This window comes from Diceros bicornis, unplaced genomic scaffold (assembly GCF_020826845.1).
Source record: "Diceros bicornis minor isolate mBicDic1 unplaced genomic scaffold, mDicBic1.mat.cur scaffold_96_ctg1, whole genome shotgun sequence".
NCBI classification, from domain to species: Eukaryota; Metazoa; Chordata; class Mammalia; order Perissodactyla; family Rhinocerotidae; genus Diceros; species Diceros bicornis.
Window position 1 is genome coordinate 76260 of NW_026691855.1, and position 17463 is coordinate 93722.

The 17463-nt window shown below is 47.9% G+C and overlaps 1 long non-coding RNA gene across 1 annotated transcript; it reads right to left on the reverse strand.

The window, feature by feature from the left end:
- Positions 1–2147: 2147 nt before the first annotated feature.
- LOC131403934 (uncharacterized) lies at positions 2148–3460 on the reverse strand. Its single transcript, XR_009219651.1, has 3 exons — positions 3413–3460; positions 2387–2456; positions 2148–2163 (listed from the first exon to the last, which is right to left on the reverse strand). It is a non-coding gene; the product is annotated as an uncharacterized LOC131403934 (long non-coding RNA).
- Between the last annotated feature and the right edge of the window lie 14003 nt (positions 3461–17463).

Sequence of the window (17463 nt, forward strand, 5' to 3'; positions counted from 1 at the left end):
ATGGCACTCCCCCAGGGGCAGGGTCTGAGGGGGAGGCTGAGTGCAGCTCAGACACAGCCTCCTGCAGCTCTGCAGACAGGCAGCTCTGAGCTTCACTAGCCCAGGGGGCCTGGTGGGGGGCTTATGCGGAGCGTCTATTCATGCATTGCTAAAATGGGCCTGACTCCCCAGCTCCCATGGGTGGCCATGGGGCTCTCATGAGAGAAGGTTTGCCAGGTACTGAGAGCTCAGGGCCCAGTGCAGGGCTTTCGCCTCCCAAACCTCAGGATCCTGCTCCTTGGTCCCACCTCCAGGCTCACTCACTTCCAGATCATCCTCCCTCCCAATGTTTAGCAGCTTCAGGTGATAGAGGAACATGTCCAGGAAGGGGACGACATCCTGTGAAGTCAGGGTGGGAGTGGTGAGATGAGTCCCACCTCTCAGGTGCCCGATGGAACCTCCCCCAAATCCCTTCACACCAGCCTCCTGCCCATCACAGACTCCCACAGAGAGCAGCCTAGGACCCTCAGCGGCCTGCCCCCAGTTGCCCCCTCCAGGACCACTCAACTTCCCCAATCACCTCCCAGGGGCGGCTTTTGGCAAATCCCAGAGCATGTGTTCCCTGCCCCTCCCCTCCCTAATCCATCCTGGGTACAGCCCTTCTAGGCCTCATCCTGGTCACTTCCAGGGCAGTCATTTCAGGCTCTGGGGTTCCAGGAGCTGGGCTGGAAGAGGAGGGACTCCTCTCTTAAGGAGACCTCAAGCCGTGGGGAGAGAGACCCCCTCCTCTAACACCTGGACCCTCCCCCTCAGGCTCCTTCACCTGCTGCTGCTGCCTCTCCTGGGCTCCCTGGGGATCCATCTCTAGGGTGGCCCACACAGAGTTCACCTCCTGCAAGGTCAAGCACAGGCTCAGGGAGGCCATGCTCCCTTCCCCATGTCTCCCAGGCCGCTGATCCTGGACCCTGGACATCTGGTGTCTATGGCTGATCCCATTCCAGAGTGCTCTGATTCTAGATCACTCCCAGCTCCAACACTCCCTCCTCTGTGCTCTCAATCCTTCCCAGGCCCTTAAGCCTCTCTCCTTATCAGGAAAGTGTGAGGAGGACTCCCATGCCTCCCAGGGTGCCCTGAGGACTCAGTGTCATCTGACTGTCATCAGTACTCTCCCTTCCACCCCTCGAGGAGGAGAAGCACAAAGCTCCTGCTCATTCGTCTCCCCCTTGTACCTCATCACCCCTATGAGACTTGCACCACAGATCATCAACTTCCGTTTCCCAGATGAGGAGACTGAGGCCCACAGAGGGGCAATGAATTGCTCAGGGGCCCACAGAGGAGACCGTCCCCCTTCCCAGCCAAAGGGCCTGGCCCCCGGCCTTCACTCCTCCTCCAGACACACTTCTGACCAATGTCCTGGCCTCTGGACTCTCGGGGTGTCTTGTGGCCCTCAGTCAGCCTGAGCCATGGATTGGGAGGCACAAGGTGTCTCGGGGTCCTATCAAAGTGGATTCTGTGTTTTCCAGCCCCCTGGGATTCTCTGACACCACGCTGGACCTGAGGCCATGTCAAAGGCCTCAGCTCCCTAGGATCCCCTCATGATGGACCCTGTACAGAACTCCTCCTTTATTCACTCAGGAAGGATCCCCCTTGTGCCACATCTGATTGACAGTGTAGGGGGTTACCACAGCACTGTGTAATGGTGACATTTGCATCCTTTTTTACTTGGAAGCTTCTAACGTCCTGTCAGGAAGGTCCATTAAGAATCTGTAGGTTCCCCGATAATTCTCATGGCCATCTGGGGCATATCCTTGTCAACAAGGCACCGGGCGAGACTCACTGGTTTGTCAGCAGTGACCACTATCTAGCTAGAGTGCACAGTCCCAGAGACCACACAGTTCTGTCCCAGATCCACCATTTGGCCCAAGGCTGGGCAGCCCCTGTGTCCACAAGACCTGTGTGACCTCACAGTGCCCATCCCTGGGGCATGCAGAGTGCCCACCCCTGCGAGGTGCAGTGAAGACAGTAGGAGCAGCAGGGGCCTGGCTTCCTGAGGACAGGCTGGGCTGCTAGAGGAAGAAAGGAACCCCCACCCACTCCATCCACCCACGAGCCTGAAGGAAGAGGGCCAGCTGTTGGGTCCACATGGAAACCAGAGACCTGCTCATTCTGCCAGCTCTTCACCTCCTGGAAGAGTCCAGCCGACATCATTGTATCCCGTGACCAAGGCCTCCTTCCCCAAACAGTCCCCACTTGCCCCTGCAGCTCACACCCCACGCTTCCTGTCAAGCTGGACAAGACAGACCGTTATTTCTCAGGGAACCTTAAGTGAAAAACTTCCCAAAGCACATCCTGCCTTGTCCCTCCCCACCTCACCTCCCCTCCTTCCAGATCTCCAGCCTCCACTCACCTCCTTGAGCAGCTTCCTGCTCTCCCGCTGGCTTGTTTTCATCAACTTTTTAAGTTTTGTCCAGTTCTTCCTGAGGAGGGAAAAAAGGAAAGAGACACTGTGGAGTGGTTTGAGGGTAAATCCCTTTTGTTTGAAAACCCAGAAGATCCAGACAGCCTGGATGAGCCTTTTCACTGTGTCCTCTGAGCCCTGAGGTGTCTGGGACTGGGGAGGGGGCTCTCTTATTGTCACCTGGGGCCTCCATTCTCTTATCTTCTCAGCAGATGTGTTTTAAACAGTCTTAATTACATGTGGACAGAGAGTTCTTTTGTTGAAAACACTTGAAAATCTTCAATTTGGCTCAAGCCAGGATCTGTCACTTAGGGAAACTGATTCCTGAAGCAGAACCACTGGCCTAAGTTTTCAGAAAGACTCCAAGCCTCCAACCAGGTCAGACCCTATCGCCAGGGTTTGCTGTCTCCCAGGAGGTCCCAACTGACTGAAGGGCAATGCTAGCCCTGTGGGGGGTGTCTGGTCCACCCAGGTGGTGCTCAAATGGACAGAGGCCTACCCACCTGGACACCCAGCTCCATGTCTCTTTTAAACGCTGAATGGAGGGGACCTGCAGAGCCCAGAGGATCGCATGGAGTGAGGAAAGGATCCTCAGGCCCTGGCATTCCTGGGGAAAGGAAGAGAATGAGCTGTGAGGGGGAACTGGAGCCCTGCTTCCTCTGGCTTCTGTCACCTCATTGACGTCTCCTGTCCTGGATGAGACAGTAACTCAGGGAATCCGGGAAAGGCACAGCTGGAAACTGATGAAGAATACTTCCAGGGAGGAGGATTTTAGCTCAAGGTAAGGAAGGAGCCCAGGAAGGGGTGAGATTCCCACCACTGGGACCAGGAGTCAGGTCATCGAGGCACTGGCAGGAGGGGCCTAATAATTTTGCAAAGACTCAGACCACAGACTTCAAACATGAGAGCTGAGAAAGGAGAAGGGGCAGTTCCCCTGACTCCAGAGAGGAGCTCTCAGGAACTCCCACATCTTACCTTGGCCACCTGGATCCAGAGCTCCACCACCCTGGCCCTCTCCTAGGCTGTCATGCTCAGATCCCCAATGCAAGTGGTGATGACACATTCGACCACTCTGTTAAAGCGGGTCGTGGTGGCATGGATGGTGCGTGTCAGGTGTTCATTACCCCTGTTGTCACACTGGGACCAGATGGAGTCCAGGAAGTTGTGGGGCATCACTTTCTTGAAGAGCTCCTGGGGAGGACAGGGCATGTCACCCAGCCCTGCCACAGCCCAGCTCAGCGTCCGCAGCCCCCAGTCCCAGGCCGGGTCAGTGGTGAGAGCTAGAGCTCAGGAAGCTGAGAATGTGGCTTGAGGCTTGTGGGAGTCCCTGGGTGTTGCCTGTGTCCCTTGAGGGTACCCAGAACAGGATGACCCAGGACCGGATACTGTGGCACCGGGAAGTGACATTTGTTCACCGCCCAGTCTCACTTCCTCCAAGCACCAGAACTCGGCTCCTGCTTGACCGTCTGTAGGGGCATCTCCCACCCATTCTGACCATCCTGGGGTCTGACTCCTCTTTCAGATGCACATTCTCCCAAGGCAGCAACAACCAACAGGCTTTGTTTGTCTGCCTTGCAGTCATGAACACATGAGGTGCTTATTATTGCTGAGGCTGTTGAGGCCTCCTGGTCAAATGAGTGAACTACCCAAGGACGAGACAGCACTTCAGTGTGCTCCCCTCCCCCACCAAAGCGCAGATTCTGCCAAACTTCCTCTCTGCTCCACCTCGTCCATCTGCATAGCCACTCTGCATGGCAGCTGCTCTCAGTGTCCATCTCTACTGTCCACATGAGGACAGCAAAGGCTTGGGAGTTAAGAAAGCTGCTCAGGTCACATGAGGGTAAGCAGGGAAGCTGGACCGACATCATGGGATTCTGGATCAGGAAATGGCAGGTGTGGGGCAGCTCATGGCACAGGGAAGGCCGACCCCACCTGCCGTGAGCGCCCTGCTGTTCACCACATCAATCAGTGTCAACTGCTCTGCCACTAGCCTGGGAAGGAACTCCAAGAAGTCAGGCTTCTCCTCCTTCAGCAGGTTCTTGCTGGTCACATCTCAGCGGCAGGTGGGCTCTGGGACTGGGTTTGGCTCTGCTGTTATCTCTCCAGGTGGAGGGAGGATTCTCCCTGGAGCTAATGGTCCAGCTGGCTCCAGCTCAGGAGCTGGCACTGGGGCTGGAGCTGATGTTGGTGGTGGCTCTGGCCCTGGAGGGACTGATGGAGGTGACACTGGCTCCAGCTATAGCACAGGTGGTGGAACAAGAGCTGGAGCTGGATCTAGCCGTGGAGCTGGTCCTTGCTCTGGCTCTGGAACTGGAGGGATCTCTGGAGATGATACTGCAGCAGGAGAAAGAAACAGTTTCACTCAAGTAGTTGACTTCCTCGGTCCCTGTCAAAGCCAGGAAAGACACCACTGCCTTTAAGGGTACCTAGCCTTTGAAGACCCTGCAAATCATCTTCCCATACTGCAGTTTCCTCACCTTCCAGATCTGCCTCAATGGGCTTTGGATGCTCCAGATGGACCTGGAGAAAGTAGGCGTGGTCCCCAGCTCCGAGCCAGGCGAGATGAGATGCAGAGATATCAGCTTCATCCTGAAGCAGGGAAAGTGCAGGGGTTCCCAGAAATCCTGCCCTGGGTCCAGGAAGGTTCCCACCAGAGAAGAGATGGCACTGGGGGAGACAATTTGGCAACAGAGTCAGAGGCCTGGCCTTTCCCTCCACACTTCTCATGCAAGGCACCGATATCTGCCCCTTCCCATCTTGGGGATGAGCCCCTGCTCATACAGCACGTATAACACAGAGCCTGTCGCGACTCTCTTCCTGCTGACACTCTTCTCCTGAAGGGCCGGGACACAGCCCAGCCCAGCCCTCCATGTACTTGTGGAACGGGATTGAGCAGAGGCCATTTTTTGAGCGGGTTGTTCACAGACCTCCTGTCTTGGGCCTGGAGGTGGTGGTCAGAAGATGTGGATATGGAGAAGGGGAGACAGATTAAGATGGGTCTGTGATGGGAATGGGTCTCTTGGAGACAACTCAGCCTAGCCACCCCTCTGTTTCCCAGGGGTCCTGGCACCCATCCAGAGCTCTTTGACTCCTGTCCTCCGGGAGTGGAAGCCACCAGACCACAGCCTTCCCTTGGGAATCAAAAGATGTGTGAGACACAAGGTTCTGACAGGCCTACCACAACCACAGCCCCCATCTCTCCCTCCACACATTGTTCTGTAGAGACAGGAAGCCCTTCTTCTGGACCCAAAGACCACTCACTTTTTTAGATGTGCCTGTGCTCTGCCCTCCTGGCTGGAATAAGGGAAGATGCCTCCAGCTATAAAGGAGGCTATCAGGGCATCACTTGGGATGTTCCATGGAAGACAGGACCTGCGAAAGATGTCTAATGTCACTGTCTGACTCTCAGACGACAACTGAGGCACAGCGATTGTGTGTCCTTCATTCACTGACTTTACTAAGTGTCTCCAAAAGTCCTGCATGTAGTAGGTACTTAATATACACACTTGAATGAATGAAGTGCAGCCAGACCATCCCAGACACTTGAGTGGGCCTAGGGCCTCTCTGGTGCCCCAGAGATCCTTAATTGGCTACCCAAAGGAAAAGGATCAGGATCAGCTGGATGCAATCTCAACTCCTTGACAGGGTGCTTTCCATGTGCTTTTCCACACTCAGAAAAATCACATCCTAGAGATCAGTGAGGCAGACTATTTTTCACGGGGAAGAGAAAAATAAACACCATGGACAACCACAGCACGTCCACAGCCCTCTCTGCAGATCCAGGCACCAGGTAAGCACCTGCCATTGCTGATCCCATTAGTCCCTACAAAATCACCATGAAATTTATCCTCCCCCCCAACTTTTCAGAAGAGCAAACTGAGGCTCAGAGAGATGTGGGGATTTGCCCAAGGTACACAGCTGGCAGTGGGCAGAGTCACCACTGTGCAGAGGAGGGAGTGGTTACTCACCTAGTAAACAGCTGGTCCAGGACCCGGTGGGATGTGTCTAAGGCCGAGTAGTTGATCATGAAGGTGGTGAAGCTGGACATGTTCCTACTCAGGAAAGCTGGTGCCATGGACTCTGTCAGCTTCTCCATCACGCTGCCTGGAGGGCACGCATCCTGCAGGCCTCATTTAAATTCACAGTGAACTCATCCTCACACTGGGGGAGAGGAGGAGGGACATACAGTCAGTGATATCACAGTGAACCACCAGGAGGACTGAGGTGACTTTCTACCCTCCTGTGTAGCTGGTGGGGAGGAGTGGAGGTCCAGATTCCTTTGGGAGTGGGGCTGTGGGGTACTCTAGTGAGAAAATTCTGGTGGTGGGGAGTCCAGGGGGTTCTCAGATTTAAGTCTGCATTCTAGCACTGCCTTGGTTATCTCAGAGTCCTGGGTGTGAAGACCCCTCTTCATCCACACTCACCTCAGAGCAGCCCTGGTCGTTGATGGATTGGTGCACTTGTGTTCTCTCCAGGGAGAGGGTCAACTGGAAGCCATCCACCAGCTCCTCGACCATCTCTTGAGTGCAACTCTGCAGTGACAGTGCCCAGCAGTCAGGCCAGGAGGGATCGGGGCCTGCCTGGACTTTGCCACAGGGGGAAACCCCGCCACAGATCAGGCACAGAGGGGAATCTGCATAGACACCACCAGGGAAGGAATGCGAGGACACCTTGAGGACCCGGGATTCACATGCAGATAGAGGAACTTGGTCCCCAGCACTCACCTGACTCTCCTGCAGCCAAGACATTGAGTATGAACATGACACACTGCCTGACTCCCACCATCTAGTTTCCTGCTCCTGCCCAGGCTGGGTCCTCCTCATGCCCAGCTTCCCTAACTCCACCTCCCCCCACCCCCACACACACAATGAGTGTTAAGGGGTGTGGGGCTGTCCTTTTGGGATCACAGTTCTGGCCTGATCTAGAGTGGCCTGCCCTGGCCCACACTGTTACCTGATGGTTCCTCGTGCCAAAAGGCCACACACATTCGAGGTGAGGGCTGAGCCAATGTCTAAAGCAACTTAACATGTTCTCATTCTGGGTTTTCCGGGGGCCAGAGCCTCGGAAAGTCACGGGACAACATGAGAACATCCTACTCTGTCGAGTGTCTCCACTCAAATGAACTGGAAAGGAGGCTGTGATTACAAAGTGGGTGCCTGGTTACCAAAGTTCTAAGTTCTATTGGGGGCTGTCACCAAGGAAGTGAGGTCACTTCTTCAAGGTTCTATTACATGGCCCCTTCATTCAATCAGACCCACCCAAAGCCCCTCTAGGCTGTTGACTGCTCTCCCTGCTTGCCCATGTCATCTCCATCACTGTACACAAATACCCATCACCACCCTACCCACAGCTCCTTGGGAGTGGATCCAGGGGGCTAGCTTTGAGGAGACAGAGTTGAAGTCAGACCTCTTTTTTCCTACTAGTTCTGTGTCCTGGAAAAGCTGCTGTGCCTCTCAAGATCTGTCCAGTCTCCCAAGCTGCACAATGAGGATTGGGTTAAAAACAGCTTCCTATGGACCGTGTCAGAGTACATGTGATAATACGTACAACACCTGTGGGTTGGTGTCACATGTGTCTAATGTAAACATTTAGAGATGGAGGAAGTACAAGAAGGAGTAGGACATCACATAGAATACCAGTCAGAACTTCTCTGGGTTCCAGATGTGTGATCTTGGGAAAGTCACTGCCCCTCTGGGCCTCATTTTCAGGTCTGCATCCTGAAGGGGTTGAAATTAGAGGAAATTCAGACATTGTGATCCACAGGCATTAACCCTTCCACGGTCCCCTGTTTTACTCAGAATCAGTCCCAAGTGTCTCACGTTGGCCTATGGGGTGGGCAGCCTCCACAATGGCCGCAATGCTCACTGCCTCCTGAAGTGCACATCCTTTTGTCATCACTAAGTGGTAAGTATCTGGCTTATGAACAACAAAACACAACCAAGGTGATGGGATGTCACTTCAAAATTTTAATTACAAAACATCAGTCACTTCCTACTTACTGGCTTACTTGGGTTCCCTACTTACCTACCTCCTTCTGTTTCCATCTCTCTCTCTCTCGCTCTCACTCTCTATCAAATCACCAGAACTGGGAATGCAAGTGCTGATGTTTTCAGTTGCACTATGTAGAGGCTCCATAGAAGAGAACTGAGGGAGTGTCCAGCCAACAGACAGACAGGAGCTCAGACTCTCAGTCCAAATAGATCCTGAGAAAACCCATGGGAGTGATCTTGGGTGGGAATCCTCCCCCAGTTGAGCCCTGTTGAGACCACAACGCTGCTTCACAGAGACTTTGAGGCAGAGGCACCCAGCTAAGCCATGCCTGATGCTTGGCTCACAGAAATTGTGAGATGTTAAATATTTGTACTTTATAGGTGGCAGGTTTTGGAGTAATGTTGTCACAAAGGAACAGAAAGTAACAGTCTACCATGTCCCAGGATCCAGCCTGATCACCCTCCTCTCTCCCCTCACTCTCTCTTCTCAGACTCCCTCCAGCCACACTGGCCACATTTCTGACCTTCCCTGGTCAAACTCGCTTCTTCCTGTGAGTCTCTGCACCAGGGAGTCTTCTCCTTGACACACTAACTGTTCCCAGACATACACAGGGGTGCTTACACTTGTCATTCTGGTCACAGCAAAGGTCTGAAATGCCTCAGAGAGGCCTTTCAGAACCTCCTAGTACAGTCTCTACCATCACAGATCTTACATCCAGAAGAGCATTACATGACTTCCTCCTCCTTCCTCCCATCGAGATAAAATGAGTGCACGGGGAAGGGCAGTCTGCTTTGGCTGATGCAGAGGCAACTCCTTCTGGTTATACCAGGAACACGACTGTCTCTTCCAGGCCGAATTTTTCCCACCACGAATCCATTGTTTAAGGAAACCGTCATTCCCTCTCTTTCATGGGTCTGGTTTCCCCAAGAACACAGTGAACCATCCCCTCTCCCTGTGTTGCATCACCATAAACCCACAGCCAGAAGATAAGCACCGGGTTAAAACACCACCAGATCCTGAATTCAGTCACTGCTGAGACCCTCCCATCAATGTTGTCATTCAATGGTGACTCCTGAGGACACCTTTCCCCTGAGACCCACTCCCAGCCTGTCCTCAGCTTCTAACAGTAACACTGAGATTTCCTCAGAGTCCTCCCTACCTAGGCAAGAAACATTCTGAAATGTTCTCTGTATTAATTTTGAGGTACTGGGGTTATTGGTAAATGTAATTTGAGTGTGTGTGTGCAGTAGTTTCTACGCAGGTATTCTATTTTTCAGACACAGATAAAATAGTGTGGCTACTCAATGCACCAAGAAAATGGATAACTGATCAAATTTTTTCATGATGTGAAGTCTTTAGAGAGTAAATATCGTGGTTAAGAGCACAGAGTATGGAGCTAACTCCTCATGTCCAAATTCCAGCTCAATCCCTTACTAGATATTTGTATTGACTGAGTTCTTTACCTGATTGATGCCTCAGTTTCTTGATCTGTCAGTTGGCAATAATGATCAGCATACATATTTTCTAGGTTTATGGAGAGTATTAAAGGAGTTAATGTTTGGAAAATGCTTGGAACACCTAGTGTATTACCAGTGCTGTACCTATATATTAGAAGTACAATTAGAAATTCTTCTGACTCTGCCTGTGAGCCCCAGAGGATGAGCCTGTTGTCTGGATGTAAGCAGAAAGCACTCCAAGACATACGATGAATAAATGAATGAACAACATTGGCGAATGTATTACCAATGTCACCTATGTCATCCTACAGGCATTCCCAAGCCGAACCACTGGCAGACATTCCTACTCTGTCCTGCATCACATTCCCTGGAGGAATCATTGGGGCTTCTTGGACCCTGGTAACCGTGCCCACTAAAGGTTCTTTTCTGTCAGCAAACCCCAATCTTTGTCCAATTGCTGCAGCTCACAGGGTCTGCGTTCTGATCCTTGTCTTCACTCGAAAGAGAAGTGCCATCTCCAGAGCTGGGCACACGCAGAGCCTGAGCCTTGGAGAAAATGATTCCCTGGCCCTGCTGCAGGTAGAAGAGCGCAGGGACAGAGTGGGATTTGGGGAAAATCCTCCAGGTCTTGTCAGAAGGGATGGCGGCAGGGAATGTGTCAGCAAGGACTAGTCTGGTTGGTGGGCCTTGGTGATTAAATAGTAGGGGGGCAGGGAAGTTTCATAGGTTCTAGCATAATACAATCAATATGACGGTCATGAAATCAGAATCAGCCTAATTAAGGCCAAATTAACCCAATGTCAGCTGTTCCCTGACTCTCTAATCCAGTAGTGACTTATAAGAAGGGTATTCGTGTTCTATCATCTCCTTTTCATTGATTGGCTAGAGTAATTATTCTTTACATAGCCTGTCTATTTTTACATAGTAAAAAAAGCTGTTTTTTAAAACAACCCTCCTTGGAAAAGTCTCCCTAACATATTGAATTAATAACAGAAGCCAGGACAGGAAATTCACCACATATCTTGAGCTTTAGTCTCTGGTTTTAGATCTTCCTAACTGGTAAATTACCTTGACTTCTGCCTTCTTTCTTGAGATTAGTCCACTTAGAACTAAGTAGGAGTGCATCCTCATGTCATGTGAGAAGTGGTGACTCTAGGAAGTGTTTTTTTTCATTCTGTCACTGTCTGTGTGTTTGTGTGTGTGTGTGTGTGTGTGTGTGTATGACACTTTTTTGCTTCATCTTGAAGTGTGGGCCAGTGTAGACTCCTTTTCTACGGAAAAAATTTCCCTAACCATTTTCTCTGGAATTTATTTTCACTAATGGCTTCATCGGCACTGTCCAATAGTAACATTAAGCACTCTATATTATAGAATTTAATTTTTTTTCTTAGTAGCCACATTTTAAAAAATTAAAACAAGCAGGTGAAACTAATTTTAATAGTATATTTTAACCCACTATAACCAAGATATCATCAATGTGGGTGCAGTCTATACAAAACTTAATAATGAGGGAGTTTACATTTTTTTCCTGAGTTTCATAAATTCAGTGTGTACTTCCCACTTACAGCACAATCTCCAATTGGAAGTTGAGTTTTTTCAGACATACATTCCCTGTACTGAGATTTAATGTTCACAGTTTTCAAATAAGAGTCACTAGGAGTGGGGTGGATGATAATTTCACTACTGATTTAAACTGTAATGGAACTATGAACACCAACTGGTCAATAGGTTAATCAAATGAATAGTCATATAGTACAGAAGAATGGCATGATTTGGGATTTAGAAAAAGAATGGGGACCGTGTGTCCTGACAGGGAGCACCAGAGTTTTTCTTGTTGAGAGTGACAAGGACAAAAAGAGAATAAAGTCATACTGATAAGTGTCTAACAACATGGGGGAGAAGAAATGACCTGCCGTAGTCCTGAGTTTTGACCTCGAGCTTTCTGTTCTTGACCCAAATCTCTTTGATGATGTCCCAGGACACAGGTCAGATTAATCCCCACAGGGAGAGAGGGAGGGTAGAAGTACAAGGCATCTGAAATAATTTTCCTGGGAAGGCAGGCTTCATTTATCACTCTGATCCACATTCATAATTTATTTTTATAGGATAAGAGGAAAAGAAGTATGATGGTCAAATCATCACAGAGGAAGCGACATGAGTGTGGAAACCAATCCAACCCAAAGCCTGGTTTGAGCATCTCCATCCCTTTGAGGATGTCCAGTTACATATTCAAGAGGCCAGTTACTAAAATCACATCCTATCCTTGCAACGAGGTCAGATGCCATCAATGGGAGGAAACTTTGGAGCAGCCCCAACAACTCTGCTGACAGAAGAGACTGCAAGGTCTCCAGGTCTGCAGAGTGCAGAAGAACCGTTAAGTCCTTTAGACCTTGCCAAAGCCCTGCTAAATCTTTCGCCTAGTTGCACAGGTGCATCCCTGCCAAGTCTGCTTGCAGGTGGTCTGAACTCCAGTCCCATGCCCACCACTGCCTGGTCTTCAGATTCAGTAGAGGCGATCCCAGGAGCTGGACTGTACATCCCACAGCTCCTTTGAAAACAACTTCTGGTGACTCAGGAAGATATCAGGAAACAGGAAGAGAAAGTGAAGATGGCAAGAGAGAGACTGGCGGTAGCACTGATGCAGACAGACTTGCTAGAGAGGCAGGGAGAGTGAGGGGCAAAGAAGGACGTCCCGACAAATACGGTGATAAAAGACAAGACGGTGCAGATGACATGGAGCTCACACTACATTAATGCCTCTGCAGGGGTCATTAGGTTTTCTTGCTTTGAGCTCTTGAAACTTTAATATATTCCAATAATTTCTTTTCTTTGATTCCTTTGCATGACAGAGAAGATACAGACAGTGATGCTTCTGAGGTAGGAGATTGAGTTTCAGGTGAGGAGAGAAAGGTGATCTTTCCTTCCTTTCCTTTCCTGAGTGTTATGTATTTGTATTTTAAGATCAACAGAGAGTTATCACAGTCAGGGGATTCTTTAGAGTTTTGCCCTCACAGTCACAGAGAAAACATACCTAGTCCAAATGGATTGTCCTTTTTATGTAATATTGCAATAGATTCCAACATAACATTTCACTAAAGAGCTGTTATATCTGTCTTCTCTAAAAACACACCTACTTCTGTGTCTCTATTTTTCTGGTATTTGTTGCATGTTGAATCACTAGTTGCATACAATGAAATACTGGATTTTCCCTGTTTTTAGATTTATATGCGTTGGAAATATGATTCATGAAAATTGATATGACATTGCGGTATCATGCTGTCAGGAGAACGACTGTTTTCAGCATCACAAGTCTCACAATAAGCCAGTGTGTTAAGATTTGTCTATTTGTCTGATCGAGTATGTTGCACCTTCAAATCCTCTTTATCATTACTTACTTTTGTTCCACAGATTTATCAGTTTCTGAGAGCAATGTGTTAATAATAGAGTATCTTAGTATGTATATATTTCCTAAAAAATATGTTATTTTTTACCTAAATCTTCTCTCCTCTGTTCTTCCATGTGGTAATCATCTGGAATATTGGTTCGAATGTGATTTTAATGTCTTGTTTTAAAATACTAAATTAGACAGACGGTTTTTTTCCTTTCCTTGTGACTCCTGTTATGGTTTCCTGGGTTCACATTTCTTCTTCCTGATGTACATTCTTTACCGGTTCTTTCACTGCAGGCCTGAGGAAGGTCAACTTTGAGTCTGTTTGTAAGTCAGATAACGTCTTTCTTTCTTTGAGACATAGTGCGAATAGGTGTTTAATTTAGCTTTGTAGTAATTTTTTCCTTCTTTGTCAAGTTATTTAATATTTCTGATCCTCCGCATCTTTACCTTAAAATGGAAATAAAACCCTAAATATTGTGACTGTAACTGAGATAGTACAAGCAGAGCTTGCCAGTCATGTTGCTTAGGAGAAATTAAATAGTCAATAATGATAAAGATTATTAACCATTATAATGATATCATAATAATGTAATATATAATAATGATATATTAATGTATAATAATAATTATACTTTAATTTATAATTATAATGTACAGTGTATAATGTATGCAATGAATAATAATAATATATTAATATTATTAATCTTTATAATCCTCAGAGTGTGTATTCTCAGAGAATCACTGCTTAAGATTGAGAATGTGAAGCTCACACACAAAAAGTCTGAGAGAGTGCCATGACTGTGACTTTAATTCTCAGCCCTTGGGTATCTTCAGCTCTGGTCGTCTGCACAGTGTGTACAGATAAGGTAATCTGTTCCCACAGACCCAAGGCAGAAGAGCGCAGCCTGCCTCATGCCTGGGTTGCTCTGGGCTGCCTGTTGGGGAGCCTCTGCTGTGAGGCTAGTTGGACTCTTTACAGAGAAAGATGAAAAAAGACTCTTTCTTTTCCCTCAGATTTCTCCCCCAGAGTTTTATTCACTTTTACATCCAGAGCAGATACTCTCTTCCCAGAGCCTTGGTGTTACTCTGGGATTCAGGCTTCCCAGACACCTAGTCATTTCAGCTCCCAAGGCCCAAGGTGACTGCAGAGTCATGTCTCACCCACTCATCCCATCTTGGCCTGTTTCCCGTCATGGAGGACCCATGAGTGGGGAGAGGAGCCATTGAGGGAGATTGATCTGGAAGTCCTGGTGAATCTGAGCTTCAGAGAATGAAGCAGAAAAGGGGAACCTGAGACTGCCAGGGCTTAAGTGGGGGAGGAATATGGAGGAACCGAGAGGGGTGTGATGCCTGCACAGAGTGAAGGGGAGGGAGGTTCCAAAGTTTCCTAAGAAGAGAAACCTTGCACTGAAGTGGGGATACGATTTTACATGATGGAAATGTCTGTGCTGGTTTCACCAATTCTGGTGTCCCTGAGGGATGAACTGGTGTGACACCACAGGACAGAAGTTGCAGTCACTTTCAGGACTTAAGGAAGGTGAAACATTTCAGCTTAGTCCCTTGTGAGCCAGTCAGGGGTCAAGTCTAAAAAGGCTTGGAGCCAGAGTCCGTCCAATGTGGTTTCGTACTGTTCCAGCCCAGCTCCTCTGGACCCCAGCTGGGAAAAGGGGACCTCAGATATAGTCTGATCTAGTCATCGGAGCTTCCGTAGGTTGCCATGAGGCAGGTAATAGCAAAGACATCGTCACTGGAGTTCATAGTCGCCCTCCTTCTTCCGCCGGCAGACAGTGACTTGTGAGGTGAGGAGAGCGCATCAGAATGGTCCAGTCAGCTGCCCAGTATGGGAGACTCCAGGGGAAGGAGATGCCAAAGCCACAGAGACCCAGTGTCTCCTGTGTCTCCCTCTTCCTTTTGTCCACTTAATTTTCACCCTCAGTCCTCTTTTCCTTTCCTTTTCCGTCTCTTGGCTCTCTCTCCCTCTCTTTCTTCTACATATTCTAGCTTAATTGATGTATTAACGAAATACAGTAAACTGCATATATTTAAAGTGAACAATTTGACACATTTTGATTATAACATATTGAACCATCACCTCAATCGAGAAAAGGAACGCCCATCCTCCCCAAATTTCCTCATGCTCATTTTAATTCCTCCTTCCCTGCCGTTTGCAAACACATTCTCATCCCCAGGTAACCAGTATATGTCTGGTATATGTCCCTATAGATTTTCGTGTATTTTCCAAGGATTTTTATAAATGGGATCATATACTATGTACTCAATTTTTACTGGCTTCTTTCACTCAGCATAATTATTTTGAGATTTATGCTTGTCATTGCATGTACTATGAATTAATTCCTATTCCCAACCCTTCCCTGGCAGCACTGTGCACACACCCGAGTGCTTCCCAGGTTGGAGTGAGAGCCAATAGTACTCCTGCATCCCCAAAAGTAAGAATGCGCCTTGGTGCAACTCTGGGAGGTGTTGGCGGCAGCCCTGGACCCGCAAATGAATGCTTTCCTGGATGGTTGGAAAGCCCACCGTGCCACTGCAGTCCCAATGATTGGCCAGTGCTCAGAACCCGTGAAGAAGTCCCACCCACCAAGAACAGAGGCTGACATGAGCATGAGAAAAGGCAGCAGCAGATATATGCGCACATGCAAATGCTTTCCCAGATGGCACAAATACCCATAGTAGTGATGCAGTCTCACAACTGGGTAGGTGTCTCCGTGTGGCTGCAGCTCTGAGCTCAGTGTGAATGCTTTCCCAGCGGATGGGAACACCCACTGTACCAACGCAACTTTCAGCATATAGGGTGGGATCAGAAACACAGCTCATGCTTCCCCCACAGCGGTAGCAGGTGGAATCTGTGACCTGATACTACCACAAATACGCAGGCAAAAGATTAGTTGATCAAAGACCATAAGAAACTACACTAACAATTCAGAGCAGAAGGAAATGACAAACCTCTAGAAACGAACCTTGAAGTCACAGTCATTTACAATCTAAATGACACAGAATTCAAAATAACTGTCATTAAAGAAACTCATCAAGTTACAAGAATGTTCAGACAGTTCGATGAACTCAGGAATAAAATTAATGAGGTAAAGGAATACTTCATCGAAGAAACTGAAACTATTAAAAAAAGACAAGCAGAAATTCTGGATATGAAAAACATAATTAATGAGATAAAAACTAATCTAGAATCATTAAAAAACTGCTGATATTATGGATGAAAGAATTAGTGATTTAGAGGATTGAAATACAGAAATTCTTTCAGTGGATGAGGAGAGAGGACTCAGATTTTTAAAAAATGGAGGAATTCTTGGAGAAATATATGACTCAATTATAAAAGCAACCTAAGAATTATACGTATCACAGAAGGAGAAAAGAGGGAGAAAGGAGCAGAGAGCTTGTTAAAAGAAATAATAGCTGAGAACTTTCCAAACCTGGGGAAGAACCGGACTTACAAATACATGAAACCAACAGAAGGCCTAATAACATCAATGCTAAAAGACCTTTTCCAAGGCATATAACAGTAAAATTGGCAAAAAGACAATGACAAAGAAAAAATATTAAGGGAAGCAAGACAGAAGAAAATAACCTACAAAGGAACCCCTATCAGGCTTTCAGCTTATTTCTTGGCAGAAACTTTACAGGCAAGGAAAGAATGGAATGATATAATAAAAATATTGAAAGACAAAAACTTTCAGCCAAGAATACTCTATCCAGTGAAATGATCCTTATGATACAATGAAGAAATAAAAGTTTTCTCAGATAAACAAAGGCTGAGGGAGTTCATCGTCACTAGATGTCCCATACAAGCAATGATCAAGAACGCCATCATACCTGCAACAAATAGAAGACAAATGTCTACAAAGCTTTGAGCAAAGATATAAATAGACAGACAAAATCAGAAAGCTACAGCTCTGTTTCACAACAGGGTAGCAAATACTTAATTATTACTTGAAAGAAGAATAGAAGGAAAGCATAAAAACTAACTATAAACACTTCAGCATAGTTACAAATGCACAACACAAAAATGAATAACTTGTGACAACAAGAACTCAGAAGGAGAAGAGGAAAGGGATGGAACCTGTTTAGGCTAATGGAGATAAGAGGGTCTCAGAAGATGGACTATGTCATCTATGAGATCTTCATACAAACCTCACAGTAACCAGCAAACAAAG